Source organism: Triticum aestivum, chromosome 1B (genome assembly GCF_018294505.1).
Source record: "Triticum aestivum cultivar Chinese Spring chromosome 1B, IWGSC CS RefSeq v2.1, whole genome shotgun sequence".
NCBI lineage: Eukaryota > Viridiplantae > Streptophyta > Magnoliopsida > Poales > Poaceae > Triticum > Triticum aestivum.
Window position 1 is genome coordinate 293,378,666 of NC_057795.1, and position 8,631 is coordinate 293,387,296.

Consider the following 8,631-nt stretch of genomic DNA (forward strand, 5'->3'; position numbering starts at 1 on the left):
TTGGAAGGAGACATAGAGATTTGCAGGATACACACGGATCTAAATGTTGCAGACCCGTTGACTAAGCCTATTCCACGAGCAAAACATGATCAGCACCAAAGCTCCATGGGTGTTAGAATCATTACTATGTAATCTAGTTTATTGACTCTAGTGCAAGTGAGAGACTGAAGGAAATATGCCCTAGAGGCAATAATGAAGTTATTATTTATTTCCTTAATTCATGATAAATGTTTATTATTCATGCTATAATTTTATTAACCAGAAACGTAGTACATGTGTGAATACATAGAGAAAACATATAGTCCCTAGTATGCCTCTACTTGACTAGCTCGTTAATCAAAGATGGTTATGTTTCCTAACCATAGACATGTGTTGTCATTTGATGAACGGGATCACATCATTAGGAGAACGATGTGATGGACAAGACCCATCCGTTAGCTTAGGATTATGATCGTGTCAGTTTCATTGCTATTGCTTTCTTCATGACTTATACACGTTCCTTAGACTATGAGACTATGCAACTCCCGAATACCGGAGGAACACCTTGTGTGCTAGCAAACATCACCACGTAACTAGGTGATTATAAAGGTGCTCTACAGGTGTCTCCAAAGGTGTTTGTTGGGTTGGCATAGATCGAGATTAGGATTTGTCACTCTGTGTATCAGAGAGGTATCTCTAGGCCCTCTCGCTAATGATCATCACTATAAGCCTTGCAAGAAATGTAACTAATGAGTTAGTTATGGGATGAAGCATTACGGAACGAGTAAAGAGACTTGTCGGTAACGAGATTGAACTAGGTATGATGATACCGACGATCGAATCTCGGGCAAGTAACATACCGATGACAAAGGGGACAACATATGTTGTTATGCGGTTTGACCGATAAAGATCTTCGTAGAATATGAAGGAACCAATGAGCATCCAGGTTCCGCTATTGGTTATTGACCGGAGACGTGTCTCGGTCATGTCTACATAGTTCTCGAACCCGTAGGGTCGCACGCTTGACGTTCGATGACGATTAGTATTATGAGTTTATGTGATATGATGTACCGAAGGTTGTTCAGAGTCCCAGATATGATCACGGGCATGACGAGGAGTCTCGAAATGGTTGAGACATAAAGATTGATATATTGGACGACTATATTCGAACACCGGAAGTGTTCCGGAGAAGTTTCGGATAAAACCGGAGTACCGGAGGGTTATCGGAACCGCCGGGGGAACTAATGGGCCTCGATGGGCCTTAGTGGAGAGAGAGAGAGGGGCAGCCAGGGCAGGCCGCGCGCCCCCTCCCCTTGAGTCCGAATAGGACAAGGAAGGGGGCGGCGCCCCCATTTCCTTCCCCCTCTCCCTCTCCTTCCTTCCCCCCTCTTCCCCTCTTGGTGGAATCCTACTAGTACTAGCAGTCGTAGTAGGACTCCCTTCTTGGGGCGCGCCTACAGGGTCCGGCCGGCCTCCCCCTTGCTCCTTTATATACGGGGGCAGGGGCACCCTAGAACACACAAGTTGATCAAGTTGATCTTCTAGCCGTGTGCGGTGCCCCCCTCCACAGATTTCCACATCGGTCATATCGTCGTAGTGCTTAGGCGAAGCCCTACGCCGGTAACTTCATCATCACCATCACCACGCCGTCGTGCTGACGAAACTCTCCCTCGACCTCAGCTGGATATAGAGTTCGTGGGACGTTACCAAGCTAAACGTGTGCAGATCGCGGAGGTGACATATCTTTGGTTCTAGGATCGGTCGAATTGTGAAGACGTACGACTACATCAACCGCGTTGTCATGACGCTTCCGCTTTCGGTCTACGAGGGTACATAGACAGCACTCTCCCCTCTCATTGCTACGCATCACCTAGAGATGGATCTTGCGTGTTCGTAAGAATTTTTTTGAAATTACCGCGTTCCCCAATAGTAGCATCCAAGCCAGGTCTATGCGTAGATGTTATATGCATGAGTAGAACACAAAGAGTTGTGGGTGATAATAGTCGTACTACTTACCAGCATGTCATACTTTGATTTGGCGGTATTGTTGGATGAAGTGGCTCAGACCGACATTCCGCATACGCTTACGCGAGACTAGTTCTACCGACGTGCTTCGCACATAGGTGGCTGGTGAGTGCCCATTTCTCCAAATTTTGTTGAATCGAGTGTGGCTACACCCGGTCCTTGTTGAAGGTTAAAACAGCACACTTGACGAAAAATCGTTGTGGTTTTGATGTGTAGGTAAGAACGGTACTTGCTAGAAGCCCGTAGCCGCCACGTAAAACTTGCAAGAACAAAGTAGAGGACGTCTAACTTGTTTTTGCAGGGCTTGCTGTGATGTGATATGGTCAAGGCATGATGTGATATAAATTGTTGTATGAGATGATCATGTTTTGTAGCAAAGTTATCGGCAACTGGCAGGAGCCATATGGTTGTCGCTCTATTGTATGCAATGCAATCGCCATGTAATTGTTCTTACTTTATCACTAAGCGGTAGCAATAGTCGTAGTAACAATAGTTGGCGAGACGACAACGATGCTACGATGGAGATCAAGGTGTCGCGCCGGTGAGGATGGAGATCATGACGATGCTTCGGTGATGGAGATCATGAGCACAAGATGATGATGGCCATATCATGTCACATATTTTGATTGCATGTGATGTTTATCTTTTATGCATCTTATTTTTCTTAGAACGTCGGTAGCATTATAAGATGATCCCTTACTAAATTTCAAGGTACAAGTGTTCTCCCTGAGTATGCACCGTTGCTACAGTTCGTCGTGCCGAGACACCACGTGATGATCGGATGTGATAAGCTCTACATTCACATACAACGGGTGCAAGCCAGTTTTGCACACGCAGAATACTCGGGTTAAACTTGACGAGCCTAGCATATGCAGATATGGCCTTGGAACACTGAGACCGAAAGGTCGAGCATGAATCATATAGTAGATATGATCAACATAGTGATGTTCACCAATGAAAACTACTCCATCTCATGTGATGATCGGACATGGTTTAGTTGATTTGGATCACGCGATCACTTATATGATTAGATGGATGTCTATATAAGTGGGAGTTCTTAAGTAATATGATTAATTGAACTTTAATTTATCATGAACTTAGTATTTGATAGTATTTTGCATGTCTATGTTGTTGTATATCAATGGCCCGTGCTACCGTTCCTTTGAATTTTAATGCGTTCCTAGAGAAAACTAAGTTGAAAGATGATGGCATCAACTACACGGATTGGGTCCGTAACTTGAGGATTATCCTCATTGCTGCACAGAAGAATTACATCCTCGAAGCACCGCTGGGTGTCAGGCCTGCTGCAGATGCTACTGATGACGTTAAGAACGTCTGGCAGAGCAAAGCTAATGACTACTCGATAGTTCAGTGTGCCATGCTTTACGGCTTAGAATTGGGACTTCAAAGACGCTTTGAACATCATGGAGCATATGAGATGTTCCAGGAGTTAAAGTTAATATTTCAAGCAAATTCCCGAGTTGAGAGATATGAAGTCTCCAAGAAGTTCTACAACTGCAAAATGGAGGAGAATAGTTCTGTCAGTGAACACATACTCAAAATGTCCGGGTACCATAACCACTTGACTCAGCTGGGAGTTGATCTTCCAGGTGATTGTGTCATTGACAGAGTTCTTCAATTACTGCCACCAAGCTATAAAGGCTTCATGATGAACTATAATATGCAAGGGATGAACAAGACTATTCCCGAGCTCTTCGCAATGCTAAAGGTCGCGGAGGTAGAAATCAAAAAGGAGCATTAAGTGTTGATGGTCAATAAGACCACTAGTTTCAAGAAAAAGGGCAAAGGGAAGAAGGGGAACTTCAAGAAGAACGGCAAAAAGGTTGCTGCTCAAGAGAAGAAACCCAAGTCTGGACCTAAGCCTGAAACCGAGTGCTTCTACTGCAAAGGGACTGGTCACTGGAAGCGGAACTGCCCCAAGTATTTGGCGGATAAAAAGGATGGCAAAGTGAAAGCTATATTTGATATACATGTTATTGATGTGTACTTAACTAATGCTCGTAGTAGTGCCTGTGTATTTGATACTGGTTCTGTTGCTCATATTTGCAACTCAAAATAGGGGCTACAGATTAAACGAAGATTGGCTAAGGACGAGGTGATGATGCGCGTGGGAAATGGTTCCAAAGTCGATGTGATCGCGGTCGGCACGCTACCTCTACATCTACCTTCGGGATTAGTTTTAGACCTGAATAATTGTTATTTGGTGCCAGCGTTGAGCATGAACATTATATCTTGATCTTGTTTAATGCGAGACGGTTATTCATTTAAATCAGAGAATAATGGTTGTTATATTTATATGAGTAATATCTTTTATGGTCATGCACCCTTGATGAGTGGTCTATTTTTGTTGAATCTCGATAGTAATGATACACATATTCATAGTATTGAAGCTAAAAGATGTAAGTTTAATAATGATAGTGCAACTTATTTGTGGCACTTCCGTTTGGGTCATATCGGTGTAAAGCGCATGAAGAAACTCCATGTTGATGGACTTTTGGAATCACTTGATTATGAATCACTTGGTGCTTGTGAACCGTGCCTCATGGGCAAGATGACTAAAACTCCGTTCTCCGGAACAATGGAATGAGCTACTGACTTGTTGGAAATAATACATACTGATGTATGCGGTCCAATGATTATTGAGGCTCGTGGTGGGTATCGTTATTTTCTTACTTCACAGATGATTTGAGCAGATATGGTTATATCTACTTAATGAAGCATAAGTCTAAAACATTTGAAAAGTTCAAAGAATTTTAGAGTGAAGTGGAAAATCATCGTAACAAGAAAATAAAGTTTCTATGATCTGATCGTGGAGGAGAATATTTGAGTTACGAGTTTGGTCTTCATTTGAAACAACATGGGATAGTTTCACAACTAACGCCACCCAGAACACCACAGCGAAATGGTGTGTCCGAACGTCGTAACCGTACTTTATTGGATATGGTGCGATCTATGATGTCTCTTACTGACTTATCGCTATCGTTTTGGGGTTATGCTTTAGAGACGGCTGCATTCACTTTAAATAGGGCACCATCAAAATCCGTTGAGATGACGCCTTATGAACTGTGGTTTGTCAAGAAACCAAAGTTGTCGTTTCTTAAAGTTTGGGGCTGCGATGCTTATGTGAAAAAGCTTCAACCTGATAAGCTTGAACCCAAATCGGAGAAGTGCGTCTTCATAGGATACCCAAAGTAAGTTGTTGGGTACACCTTCTATCACAGATCCGAAGGAAAAATCTTTGTTGCTAAGAATGGATCCTTTCTAGAGAAGGAGTTTCTCTCGAAAGAAGTGAGTGGGAGGAAAGTAGAACTTGATGAGGTAGTTGTACCTTCTCCCTTACTGGAAAGTAGTTCATCACAGAAATCAGTTCCAGTGATTCCTACACCAATTAGTGAGGAAGCTAATGATGATGATCATGAAGCTTCATATCAAGTTACTACCGAACCTTGTAGGTCTTCCAGAGTAAGATCCGCACCAGAGTGGTACGGTAATCCTGTTCTGGAATTCATGTTACTAGACCATGATGAACCTACGAACTATGAGGAAGCGATGATGAGCCCAGATTCCGTGAAATGGCTTGAGGCCATGAAATCTGAGATGGGATCCATGTATGAGAACAAAGTGTGGACTTTGGTGAACTTGCCCGATGATCGGCAGGCCATAGAAAATAAATGGATCTTTAAGAAGAGGACCGACGCAGACGATAATGTTATTGTTTACAAAGCTCAAGTTGTTGTGAAAGGTTTTCGACAAGTTCAAGGAGTTGACTACGATGAGACTTTCTCACCCGTAGTGATGCTTAAGTCTGTCCGAATCATGTTAGCAATTGTTGCATTTTATGATTATGAAATTTGGCAAATGGATGTCAAAACTGCATTCCTGAATGGATTTCTGGAAGAAGAGTTGTATATGATGCAACCAGAAGGTTTTGTCGATCCAAAGGGTGCCAACAAAGTGTGCAAGCTCCAGCATCCATTTATGGACTGGTGCAAGCCTCTCGGAGTTGGAATAAACGCTTTGATAGTGTGATCAAAGCATATGGTTTTATACAGACTTTTGGAGAAGCATGTATTTACAAGAAAGTGAGTGGGAGCTCTGTAGCATTTCTAATCTTATATGTAGATGACATATTGTTGATTGGAAATGATATAGAATTCTGGATAGCATAAAGGGATACCTGAATAAGAGTTTTTCTATGAAAGGCCTTGGAGAAGCTGCTTACATATTGGGCATCAAGATCTATAGAGATAGATCAAGATGTTTAATTGGACTTTCACAAAGCACATACCTTGATAAACTTTTGAAGAAGTTCAAAATGGATCAGTCAAAGAAAGGGTTTTTGCCTGTATTACAAGGTGTGAAGTTGAGTCAGATTCAATGCCCAACCACTACAAAAGATAGAGAGAAAATGAAATTCATTCCCTATGCTTCAGGCATAGGTTCTATCATGTATGCAATGTTGTGTATCAGACCTGATGTATGTCTTGCTATAAGCATAGCAGGGATGTACCAAAGGAATCCCGGAGTGGAGCACTGGACAGCGGTCAAGAACATCCTGAAATACCTGAAAAGGACTAAGGATATGTTTCTCATTTATGGAGGTGAAAAAGAGCTCGTCGTAAATGGTCACGTCGATGCAAGCTTTGACACTAATCCGGATGACTCTAAGTCACAAACCGGATACGTGTTTTTATTGAATGGAGGACCTGTCAGTTGGTGCAGTTCCAAGCAGAGCGTCATGGTGGGATCTACGTGTGAAGCGGAGTACATTGCTGCTTGAGAAGAAGCGAATGAAGGAGTTTGGATGAAGGAGTTCATATCCGATCTAGGTGTCACACCTAGTGCATCGGGTCCAATGAAAATCTTTTGTGACAATACTGGTGCAATTGCCTTGGCAAAGGAATCCAAATTTCACAAAAGAACCAAGCACATCAAGAGACGCTTCAATTCAATCTGTCATCAAGTGTCGGAAGGAGACATAGAGATTTGCAAGATACACATGGATCTAAATGTTGCAGACCCGTTGACTAAGCCTATTCCACGAGCAAAACATGATCAGCACCAAAGCTTCATGGGTGTTAGAATCATTACTATGTAATATAGATTATTGACTTTAGTGCAAGTGGGAGACTGAAGGAAATATGCCCTAGAGACAATAATAAAGTTATTATTTATTTCCTTAATTCATGATAAATGTTTATTATTCATGCTATAATTGTATTAACCGGAAACTTAGTACATGTGTGAATACATAGACAAAACATATAGTCCCTAGTATGCCTCTACTTGACTAGCTCGTTAATCAAAGATGGATATGTTTCCTAACCATAGACATGTGTTGTCATTTGATGAACAGGATCACATCATTAGGAGAATGATGTGATGGACAAGACCCATCCGTTAGCTTAGGATTATGATCGTGTCAGTTTCATTGTTATTGCTTTCTTCATGAGTTATACACGTTCCTCAGACTATGATACTATACAACTCCCGAATACCAGAGGAACACCTTGTGTACTATCAAACGTCACATCATAATTGGGTGATTATAAAGATGCTCTATAGGTGTCTCCAAAGGTGTTTGTTGGGTTGGCATAGATCGAGATTAGGATTTGTCACTCCGTGTATCGGAGAGGTATCTCTGGGCCCTCTTGGTAATGCTCATCACTATAAGCCTTGCAAGCAATGTGACTAATGAGTTAGTTGCGGGATGAAGCATTACGGAACGAGTAAAGAGACTTGCCAGTAACGAGATTGAACTAGGTATGATGATACCGACGATCGAATCTCGGGCAAGTAACATACCGATGACAAAGGGAACAACGTATGTTTTTATGCGGTTTGACCGATAAAGATCTTCGTAGAATATGTAGGAACCAATATGAGCATCCAGGTTCCGCTATTGGTTATTGACCGGAGACATGTCTCGGTCATGTCTACATAGTTCTCGAACCCGTAGGGTCCGCACACTTAACGTTCGATGACAATTAGTATTATGAGTTTATGTGGTATGATGTACCGAAGGTTGTTCGGAGTCCGGATATGATCACGGACATGACGAGGAGTCTCAAAATGATTGAGACATCAATATTGATATATTGGAAGACTATATTCGAACACAGGAACTGTTCCGGAGAAGTTTCGGATAAAACTGGAGTACCAGAGGGTTATCGGAACCCCCCGGGGAACTAATGGGCCTCGATGGGCCTTAGTGGAGAGAGAGAGGGGCGGCCAGGGCAGGACGCGCACCCCTCCCCTTTAGTCCGAATAGGACAAGGAAGGGGGGCAGCGCCCCCCTTTCCTTCCCCCTCTCCCTCTCCTTCCTTCCCCCTCTTCCCCTCTTGGTGGAATCCTACTAGGACTAGTGGTCCTAGTAGGACTCCCCTCTTGGAGCGGGCCTACAGGGGCCGGCCGGCCTCCCCCCTTGCTCCTTTATATACGGGGGCAGGGGGCACCCTAGAACACACAAGTTGATCAAGTTGATCTTTTAGCCGTGCACAGTCCCCCCCTCCACAGATTTCCACATCGGTCATATTGTCATAGTCCTTAGGCGAAGCCCTGCGCCGGTAACTTCATCATCACCGTCACCACACCATCGTGCTGACG